The sequence below is a fragment of the Rhinopithecus roxellana genome, chromosome 4 (genome assembly GCF_007565055.1).
Source record: "Rhinopithecus roxellana isolate Shanxi Qingling chromosome 4, ASM756505v1, whole genome shotgun sequence".
Taxonomy (NCBI): domain Eukaryota; kingdom Metazoa; phylum Chordata; class Mammalia; order Primates; family Cercopithecidae; genus Rhinopithecus; species Rhinopithecus roxellana.
In genome coordinates, this window is record NC_044552.1 from 131,834,472 (window position 1) to 131,845,536 (window position 11,065).

At 41.5% G+C, this 11,065-nt stretch overlaps 1 long non-coding RNA gene across 1 annotated transcript; it reads right to left on the bottom strand.

Moving 5' to 3' along the window:
* Positions 1–2,347: 2,347 nt before the first annotated feature.
* LOC104675042 lies at positions 2,348–7,986 on the bottom strand. The gene is made up of 4 exons (XR_749719.2): positions 7,956–7,986; positions 6,314–6,437; positions 5,909–5,977; positions 2,348–3,814 (listed from the first exon to the last, which is right to left on the bottom strand). It is a non-coding gene; the product is annotated as an uncharacterized LOC104675042 (long non-coding RNA).
* Positions 7,987–11,065: the final 3,079 nt, after the last annotated feature.

The window sequence follows — 11,065 nt, forward strand, 5'->3', positions numbered from 1 at the left end:
GAGAATATTGGGGCCTTAGGTCTTTGTTCCAAATCCCACCATTTTAGACTGTAGTTATCCTTTTTTTTTTTTTTTTTTTTTTTTTTTTTTGAGAAAGGGTCTCACTCTGTCGCCCAGGCTGGAGTGCAGTGGAGCAATCTCGGCTCACTGTGACCTCCACCTCCCTGGTTCAAGCTATTCCCCTGCCTCAGCCTCCTGAGTAAGTGGGATTACAGGTATGTGGCACGATGGCCAGCTATTTTTTTTTCTTTTTTTGAATTTTTAGTAGACACTGGGTTTCACCATGTTGGCCAGATTGGTCTTGAACTCCTGACCTCAAGTGATCTGCCCGCCTCAGCCTCCCAAAGTGCTGAGATTACAGGTGTGAGCCATCTCATCCAACCAGACTGTAGTTACCTTACATTGCCATGAAGTTATTGGGAGAATAGGAATCTGCACATAGAGAAAAAAAAAAAAAATTCCAATAAATTATGAGAAGGCTGATGGGTGAAGGGTGAGGAGTGTAGTTGCATCTTGATTACTTAGGCTAATAGTTCTTGGAATATGTACCAAGGGAAGTTATGAGTTTTCTCCCCATTGGATATAAATATTTAAATCATTGACAAGTGTCTTCAGTGGAGACTGACACAGTGAAATGTTTCTCTGTCTTTAATGTGCATTCAGTAGGTCTGATGCAGAGTAGGCATTTTTCTTTTCTGGAGATGGGGGTCTCACTGTGTTGCCCAGCCTGGTGTTGAACTCCTGGGCTCAAGTGACCCTCTCACCTCAGCCTCCCGAGGAGTTGGGACTACATGTAGCCACCATGTCTGGCTAATTTTTAAATTCTTTGTAGAGATGGGGTTTCTCTATGTTGCCCAGGTTGGTCTCAAACTCCTGGGCTCAAGAGATCCTCCGGGGGTGCAGTGTACACTATTCGGGTGATGGGTGTACCAAAATCTCAAAAATCACCACCAAGGAACTTATCCATATAACCAAACACCACCTATTTCCCCAAAACTATTGAAATAATAATAATAATAAAGAAATCTGCTGGACGCGGTGGGTCATGCCTGTAATCTTTGGGAGGCTGAGGTGGGCAGATCACCTGAGGTCAGGAGTTCGAGACCAACATGGGGAAACCCCGTCTACAATAAAAGTACAAAAATTAGCTGGGCATGGTGGCGGGCGCTTGTAATCCCAGCTACTCAGGAGGCTGAAGCATGAGAATCACTTGAATCCAGGAGGTGGAAGTTGCAGTGAGCTGATATCCCATCACTGCACTCTGGCCTGGGCGACAAAAGTGAGACTCCATCTCAAAAGAAAAGAAAAGAAAAGAAAAGAAATCCTCCTGCCTTAACCTCCCAAAGTGCTGAGATTATAGTTGTAGCCACTGTGCCTAGCTGAGACTCTGCATTTTTAACAAGCTCCCAGCTGATGCTATGGGTCCATAGATTGCATATTGAGTAGCAAGGGCTACAAGATCCCCTGAGGTCTATTCCCACCCTCTCAATTACCAGCCAAGTCAGAGCCTCTTCCTTTTTTTGCCATTTGTTCTGTTTTACCTGCTCTCTGTCTACAGCTATTTTATTTTGCAGAATCAACCACGTCATATGGTAGAAAACCTTTCTCAGGCATGTGGATTTGCATGGCCTTGGAAACATTCAGTAATGGGAAAGTGTTGAACAACAAGTAAAAAATACTAGAGGGGGATGGTACTGTGTGGGTGGAGAAGGAGAGAGAGTGGTGTGTGTGTGCGCGCTGCAAGGGTGGGGTAGGGAGGAAAAGGATATAATAGGTCTCACTGGAATGTGGAAATGTGTGTATGTAAAGAGACCTGTTAACTCATGTCTAAAATAGCATAACACCCCAGCATGGTTGGGCAAGTACAGTAGCAAAATGGAAAAAAAAAAAATCTAGGGAATGTCAAAGAATATTTTGGAGTAATATAAGCCCACTTCATGGTTTCTTTTCTCTTCTTTGCTGTTGGTGGTTGGATGTAGTTTTCTGCTGTTCAGAGTTTGCTCCGTTCCCTATCCTGTTTTGCAAGGATGAGGTGGAAGGCATTTCAAAGGGAGAAATTTCTACTGTTTGTGGCCAAACAATATTCAGGATGTCATTATTCCAGTTTCACTTAAGTCATCTATCCGAAGTGTTATTATATAATTTCTCTGCACAAATCTGATGTAACACCCTGACCTTCCTGACTTTGCTCTTTCTCTTTTTTAACCTTGTCTTTGTGCAGATTACACATTAATGGTGAAGAATTTTTTTTCCTATTAAAAATAAAACTGCTTGAAATTTCACTTGTCAACTTTTCTCTTCATTTTAATCACCCTCTCCCCATTTCAATTCTTTGGAGTCAGGAATTCCATATGTATTTTATATTGTTACTGTTAGTTTTCTCTTATTTATTAAATTGTTTTCCACAATTATGCATCCTTTTATCAGGCTTTAGAGTACAAAGACATTTCAAAATAATGCAAATAACAAAATTTTAACCGATCAAATGGCAGTAAAAACACTTCGAAGAGTTTCCCTTGGAGAAATTTTTTGAGAACATAATCTTTCACCACAAAACTCAGCAAGTGTATGTTAGGCCTGCTTTAACATCATTTTCTGTGATATCTTTTCTTCATTATGGTAAGAAAAATAACATATAGTAACTAAAACAAGGAAGACTGTTAGATGTATTGCAATTGTGATAAAACTCCAATGTTCAAATGCAGATTTCGTTTCATTTCTCTGTTTCTCTGTAGGGTTTACATTTCCCATCTGCCTGTGCAGTTCTGTGGCTTAAGCATCTCTGGAAAGTTTGTATTTGTTCAGAAGAAAGTGGCTTTTATGGAGATGTCACTGGGAAATGTTACTTTTGATTGCTTGGACTACTTAGGATTTTATGTGTGTAAAGTGCCATATAATCCCATCAGTGGTTATTCCTCAAAAACAATTTCATGACTTAGTTTATTATCGCTACATCCATTTTATAGATGGTAATACCGAGGAATGGGTTACTGGAGAGTTGAAATTAGCACCTACAATCAGAAGAGTGTCCCGGACAGCTGTTAGTTTAAACTATAGACTGCAAAAGTGTTTCTTTGTGCCAAATATCTGATAAAAAGTGAAATCTCTGGGGTCTCAGCATCTCTGGGGTTGTGTCTGGGTATGTAAAGGAAAAATGAGATCTGAGTCAGTTACACAATGTCACTGAGAGAAAAAAAATCTCCTGAAGCGGGAAAAACGTGGGTCCCATTGGTTCAATGGTCCTCCCTGGCAAACAAAATCTGCCGGATCATTGCTCAACTTGAATTTGTTTTCGTAAACATGGCTATCTGTTACAGTGCCATAAACAGCTGCCTTCCACATTCTTTTAATTTTACTTTAAATTCTGAAAATGTGTCAATCAAATTTTAATGGTCACCTTAAGATTATACTGCTGTGACCTCAGAGAACCAGACAGTTCTGTAGAAAGAACTGGGTAGAGGTATCTTGACAATCCTGCTCCATTTGTCTACAGCCATTAGTATTGGCTTTAGAAAGTGTATTCTAAAGTGAATGAGCTGGTAGGATCAGTGTGCATTGTTGTTCTCAGGGGAGTTTTTCATAGCCCTTCATCAAATGGTGCAGTACCAGAGGTTCTCAATGACAGCCGGACTCTTAACTTCAATAAGGACATAAGCAGCATGGGGCAGAGGACATAGAGAGGCAAAGGAGAGTTATGTCTTACTGCAGTGCTCTTGCTGCTCCCTAACAGGATGTAGGATCCTCAGTTCTTCCTCCCTGTCAACTTCTGGATTTTGGTCGTGTAAGACCCATTTCGGACTTCTGACCACCAGAACTGTAAGATAATGAAGTCACCAAGTGTGTAGGAACTTGTAACAGCAGTAATAGGAAACTAACCCAGCCATGTTTTGCCTTCATGGGCTCTTTCCCCCAGTGAAAAAGTAAAAAATTGTATTTTATGATCATGTTGGTATAAAGATGAATATGGTATATATTAAAAAAGCTTTCTAGGCTGGGCGTGGTGGCTCACGCCTGTAATCTCAGCACTTTAGGAGGCCAAGGCAGGTGGATCACAAGGTCAGGAGTTCAAGATCAGCCTGGCCAAGACGGTGAAACCCCATCTCTACTAAAAATACAAAAAAATTAGCTGGATGTGGTGGCTAGTGCCTGTAATCCCAGCTACTAGGGAGGTTGAGGCAGAGAACTGTTTGAACCTGGAAGGTGGAGCTTACAGCGAGCCGAGATGGCGCCAGTGTACTCCAGCCTGGGTGACAGAGCAGAAACAAACAACGTCTAGAAACAAACAAACAAATAAATAAAAAATCTTTCTTTGACCTAAAAGTTCCTTTTTTTCTTCAGATTTTAAAAGTAATTAAAACATTTTCATGGGCACCTAAAAGTATCATGGCCTCTGAGCACGATGTCAGGTGAGCCTCACGGATAGGTCTGCTCTGGGTAGGAGTCGCTCTGTCCAAATCTCCCCCACCGTTCACCGCTCTGGATCTAGCATAGCCAGGTGCATGCCAACTGAGGGATTTCAGAGATACTGGCCTCTCATTCTGTTGTGTAGTTTCCTGATTTTTGAATGGGAGGGCACTACATATGGGTGGAGATATATATTTTGAGAAGGAAGAAGTTATTCAGAGTGTGCTTTAGTCGCATGACATCAGGATTGCCCCCTTACTACACACACAGTAAACAGACAATACATTCTAATTGAGTGAAGAATTGTTACAAGATTTTTGTCTTTTAGCTCTGTTTCTTGGAAGATTTTGGAGTCAATATACTTTTGTTTACCTTTGTTTACCTATCTTCAAGTAAAAGATAGAATAGATTTTTTATTTGTTTATTTGTTTGTTTGAAAAGGAGCCTCACTCTGTTACCCAGGATGGAGTGCAGTGGCCTGATCTTGGCTCACTGCAATCTCTGCCTCCCAGGTTCTGCGACCTTGGCTCACTGCAACCTCCGTCTTTCAGGTTCAAGCAATTCTCCTGCCTCAGCCTCCCAAGTAGGAGTAGCAGGCATGTGCCACCATGACTAGCTATTTAATTTTTATTTTTTTGTAGAGATGGGATCTCCCTGTGTTGTCCAGGCTGGTCTCAAACTCCTGGGTTCAAGCAATCCTCCCGTCTCAACCTCCAAAAGTGCTGGGATTACAGGTGTGAGCCACTGCACCCAGCCCTTAGAATAAATTTTACTGGTTAAAATTTGGAGAGAGGCCGGGCGCAGTGGCTCATGCCTGTAATCTCAGCACTTTTGGGAGGCCGAGGCGGGTGGCTCATGAGGTCAGGAGATCGAGACCATCCTGGCTAACACGGTGAAATCCCATCTCTACTGAAAATATAAAAAATTAGCCAGGCGTGGTGGTGGGCGCCTATAGTCCCAGCTACTTGGGAGGCTGAGGCAGGAGAATGGCATGAACCCAGGAGGCGGAGCTTGCAGTGAGCCGAGATCTCGCCACTGCACTCCAGCCTGGGTGACACAGCAAGACTCCGCCTTAAAAAAAAAAATTTGGAGACAGATGTGATAACAATGTCAATAATCCTTATGTTCAAATAGCATCCATAGTTGACAAAACACTTTCATGTGCATTATCTCTTTTGATAATCTGTAAAGTCACATACGATATTAGGAGGAAAAATGCTTCATATTTATATAAAAATATTAATAGTAATGGTGGTTTTAATTTTAGATAAATCATTTGTCATTTATAATTCTATGAAGAAAAATGCTATGAAAGACCATTATATATCTGACTTTTGTCACTCTATAATTTGGCCTGTGCTCTCATATGTAAGCAAAAATGCAAAACAACATTTGTACTCCTTAGTCATATATATGCTTTCCACACTTTCCTTCTGTGAAAAATGCTACATTTCAAGCTCATGACTACAAGCGTTAATGCTGTGAATTGGAAATTACAACATACCCCATTGCATCCTCCATTAACTGTTTCCACTTCTCCGACAATTAGATGCCAGAAAGGTTTGATTTTTAGCTAAAAAGCAAAGCTAGATTGAGGGAAATTCAGAGACGTGATGAAGGAACTGGTGACCAGAGTGCCTTGCTGCTTATGGAGCCCACAAGAATAAAAATAGCCGCTTTTCGGAATTACGATCCTAATTCAGGATTTGTGGCATTTACTCTAATTTGGTGCTGTTCTGGAAAAGGCTATGTCGAAAAGGATTTGTTTCTAGAGATTTTCAGGAAAGTAGCCAATTCAAACTGCTCAACTCTGTGAGATCATTCCTGGCTGGTGGCAAGAACTTTCTGTCATGTGGGTCTTGCTTGAGAGTGAAGAGTACCCGCATATCCACTGCTTCTGAATTCATACCTGTTGGGGCTTGTATGCACACGCACACACCAGCATCTGGGTCTTCATACCCGCTCTTCACACTGATCGTGTGAACGGATTCACAAGACTTCAAGTGTCCTAGTTAGACTAATTTAGTCCAGCTCTGAAAGAATAGATAGGTAAGATAGGCTGTCACATTCCATCAAGTTAATTTCTAATTTCACAATTGAGGTTTTAATAGGACATCTGGCGTATTAAGGTCTTTTACTCTGTTCAAGAGCAACCAAACATCGCTGCTAATTCTATCATTAAGAAGAGCAAGCTGCTGTTCAGCGACCCTCCCCTCGGCTGCCCTTCCCTCTTGCAGCCTTCCCAGCCTGCCTATATGGTTAGGTGCCTTTTAAAAAGTTGCACTCATTCTAGTTACACCCTGCCACACCTCCAAGCCTGAGGATGCTTTCGTCTTGAGTTCCCAGCAGTCTTAAAGCTTAGCCAACAGCAGACGGAGGTATCACGCTGAGTCCTGTGGAGAGAAAGCCTTGTACTGTGCAAGTGACCCATTTGGCACCAGAGAGGGGGAGGGGAAGAGTAATCCTGATGGGCTCCAGGGACTCCTCATCCATCTACTTCCCCTGGGATCCTCTCCTGCAGGGCTCTTGCAAACACAGTTGCCCTGCTATGGTGGAGGATCATCAACAGAAACCCACGAAACAAGGCCATGCCCTGTGGCACTCTGAGTCAGTACCGTAGCGTGATTTACCAGCTCTCTGAAAAAAGAAATCTGCTAGGACCTGGGCTGGGACCATAAGATGTAAAGGTGTCAAGTTGAAAAACCTAGGGTGGGCCCAAACCTCCACCTCCCCAACCCCCCACTCCTGGGAAAATCATTCCCGTGTAAACATTTCTTTTTGCATTTAGTATATCTGTGCAAGAAAAACTACTTTATTACTCAACATAAATAACATTCACTTTGAACCTTAATTCTGAAAACCACAGAATTTTTAAAATGCTGTAAATAGCTGACATGGGTGTTCTTCTCTTGCTTTCAAAGGAATTGTTTTTGTAATTACTGAGCAGGGTGAAACTGAATTTTCCCTGCAGTAAACAGAAGAGTGTGTAATGAGATATCTCAACTAAAAACATGAATCGTATTCAGACTAATTAATAATAGAAAAATTTCAGGACATTCTTAATACTTAAAAAAAAACCACTTTTATGTTTTGAAGTTGTTAGGTCTCCATTCTAGTTCTGAGTACAAATAAATGCCTGAAACATGGTCTAAGCCAAATTCCAAAATGTAGCAAAAACAGTGCCTGCATATTTGGCAGGAATTTAAACCAGTTCAGGTCAGTGTCTGTTTCTGTCCAAAGAAGAGTTTCTGCATTTACACTGAGCTAGGAAAATAACACAAGAAAACATGGGGAACAACACGGAATATTGTAAGCTCTAGTGCCCGGCTGGCCAAAGAATAATGTTTGGGGCAACTCAAATGTTTGGCAAATTACCGCCCAGGCTGCAGTTTGGGTTTGCATAGCGTTTTGGAGGATGGTGAGCAAGAGAGAAAGTACCGATTGCATTGTTGTGAGGAAACTGCCTTCCCCCTTCTAAGGCTCTCACCTTGCAAATCACCCCCTCTTAGCAAAAGCACATCTTACTTCTTAACTCTTCCCCTGCTACTAACCTTTTCAATCATCCCCCTTCATCACTGCAGAAGGGCCTTTGGAACAAAGCAGCATTTTAAAGCCTTTCCCACTAAAAGTTTGCCCCTCCCCTCTTTTAAAGAGGCAGTGTGGGGGTAATTTTCTTTCTTCCTTTCTTTTTTTTTTTTTTGTTTTTTAAATTTGTTTCTCTGCAGTCTACTCTTGTGAGGCTGTCATTGTTTGGGGGTTGATGGATATTTCTTCAGAGATACCATCATAGCGCTTGTTATTGTAACACTTATTGGTGATAAAGTTCAGACTAAAAATTAAGCAGCTGCAATGTAGCAGCACAAATTAGTTTAATGTAAGCAGTCAGGAGCAGCTGGCTGGCTCAGGACTTGAATTTAGCTGTGGGGGGAAGGGTTCTGTGACGCTGACAGTGTTTTTTTCCTCTACATAAACATTTTTGGCTGTCGCAGCTTTTGTGCTGATCATGTGACAGTGTCCCTAGGCAGATAATTTATTTCTGTGGCTTTCATGAACAATCATTAACCTTCAGACACCGACTTTGCTTTTTGCTTTGTGGCATTTGTTATTATTATTATTTTATTATTATTATTATTTTTCGTATACTAACTAGTTTAATTCAGAAAGTGTCAGGAGAAAATTACAACCAATTTACAATAGACTGCAATGCATAATACTTATGTTTCTATTAAAACAGACCTTGCTTATAAGACCATTCTCATAGCTTTGCCGGTGTTTGTGGATCAGGATAATTATTTTCAGTGTGTCTGTCGTTGGGATGCTCCTTTAGTATCCTCTTCTGATTGCCAGGCCTCTGCAAGCTGGCCTTGGAGAAACTCAATTTGGAGATCAACCTTTGGCAGTCTTCATCTACTCGCTAGGAGGCTAGAACCCCAAAGGGGTTAGAAATTGGGCTTCTGGAGACAGGCACTACTTGGGTCCCTTCTTCCTTCAACAACTGACACACCAGCCTTCAGTAAACAGTGTGGCCATTTGTAATGAATACTGGAGCTGGAATATATTGGGGTTGAAAAACAAAGGAAATCAGAAACAGTGTCCTGCATAAATCAGAAGGGGGTGGGGGACAGAAAAGTATCATTTCTGACGTCTACTAATCATGCTGACCCTGTTTTCTGAATTTATCTGTTTTGTCCTTCTCAGATCTGTTTGTGTTGCTCAGCCATTTCTGCCAACCAGTAATTCAGGAGTGAAATGCACAGGGTCACTCTTTGGTGTCTATCATACATGATATCTTCAGACACTTTCAGAATGCCGATTATCTCGTGGGTATTGTGTGGGCCCTGTTAGATATTCATTTATTCATTCTCTCATGGTGTAGGGTTGGTAGGGGGAGCACTCGGGACTACTTGCACAGAGGGATTTGATAAAGTGTATTTATAAGCCCCAGTGTACTGTGTTTGGTGAAAAATAACAGAAAGACATAACTCCTTTTCTATTTTCTTCATTTAGAATATTCCAATGATGAGAGTTATTTCATAATTAATACATAGACTGCAGCATGAAAATTCCGTGTTTCCAAATGTTTGATTCAAAAGCTAAAAAAAGTAGGAGAAATTGATCATTGTCATTCTTTAAACATTTTAAAGCACCCTCAACAGACTAGGTACTACGTACGCTGAAAGGGAAGAAGAGCTTGACCACTGAACGATAGAAACGAGGATGCCTAAGTAGCCAGGTGATCTCTGACGAGTGAATGGGTCCCCTAGATGTAATGAATGTGATAGGGCACAGAATGTTCTATGAGTTGCATTGTTGCTGGGGTGGGGGCAGGAGAATGAGTAGGATATGGGAACTTCTTTGTCCTCACCCAAAAGAGACAGATTTCTTTTCCAAACATAGGGCGCTAGTGTTTGGGAATTTTCTGTACTTCTTCCTGATGTTATTTTCTTGCTCACTGGATTCCAGCTCACACAACTGTCAACACTGCATTATGACTTTTGTGACTGGTGGTAAGTGGTTCACTTACTTTCCTTTTGCCTTTGTGGGCCTCTTCCTCCATAAAAATATTGATAATCATATTTTACAACTGTACTGGTGTAAGATCACATAATCCAGGCTGGATTCACTTTTACATATTCATTATTATTATATGGTTCTTTTTCTTATGATTTTAAATAAAATGAAAATCTTGTTGTAAACCCCTAAAATTATTGTGGGCCCTGGGTACTGTGCTTCCTGTGCCTAAGGGAGAATTCAGCCCTAAGGGTGGGCAAAAACACACAACTGACCTTTGCCCAAGGTGAAGATACCCTGGGGAAACAAACAAATAGGGGAGAGAAGTCACAGTCTCTTTTCCTCAGATTAAAGCATTCACAGTTCATTCCAGACACTCCCAGATTCGACTTTCTATGGGGGGCCCTTCTTGGGGAGCTCACCCTTATCTGGCCCTCTTCCCCCAGTGGTGGAGGCCACTCTTAGGGGGCCCAGAAAATACAGCAGTCAGAGGTTTGGGGTTAATGGGAGGGTAGCTGGGAAGGCACTTTGGAGAAAGAAAAGTTTAGACCTTAAAGGAAGGATAAATTGTAGATAATGGAAAAAAGGGGAAGGGAGTTTCCATGTCAAAGCAAAGGTTGGGCAGAAGGCCAAATATTTTTCTGGTTTCAACCATAAGCTTTAAAATAGTCAACACCTGGCAGTTATAGAATAGCCCAGAAACCACTGCCCTCTTCGCTGAGTGGATAGTTACTAAATTATAATGGCTTTAAGCAGGTAGAGAGCTGGGGTCAAAGATGAGGTTCACCTAAGACAGAGGAGAAAAAGTCAAAGTGATGTCTGTAGCAATTAGGCCATTCATTTGTTCACACATTTGATTTTTCACCATCCCTTATTGAATATCATTTTTCAAACAGTATAGGAAACTTCTCATGAGATCGAGCTTGAAAGGCCAGCCCTTGTTCTCAAGAAGCTCAGTCTAGTAGGGCAAAGGAGTAGGAAAATGTAAATAGTTACTTTTAAATATGACCAAGGTAATTAGAAAATTATGCACTGGGGCAGAAGTAGCACTGAGCAAGGAGCTCCTGCCTCTTTCTTGGGATCAGAGAAAGTTTCACTTTGGAGGTGTGGGTTGAGTTTTGTTTAGATAGAGATGAATAGGTGTTCCCCA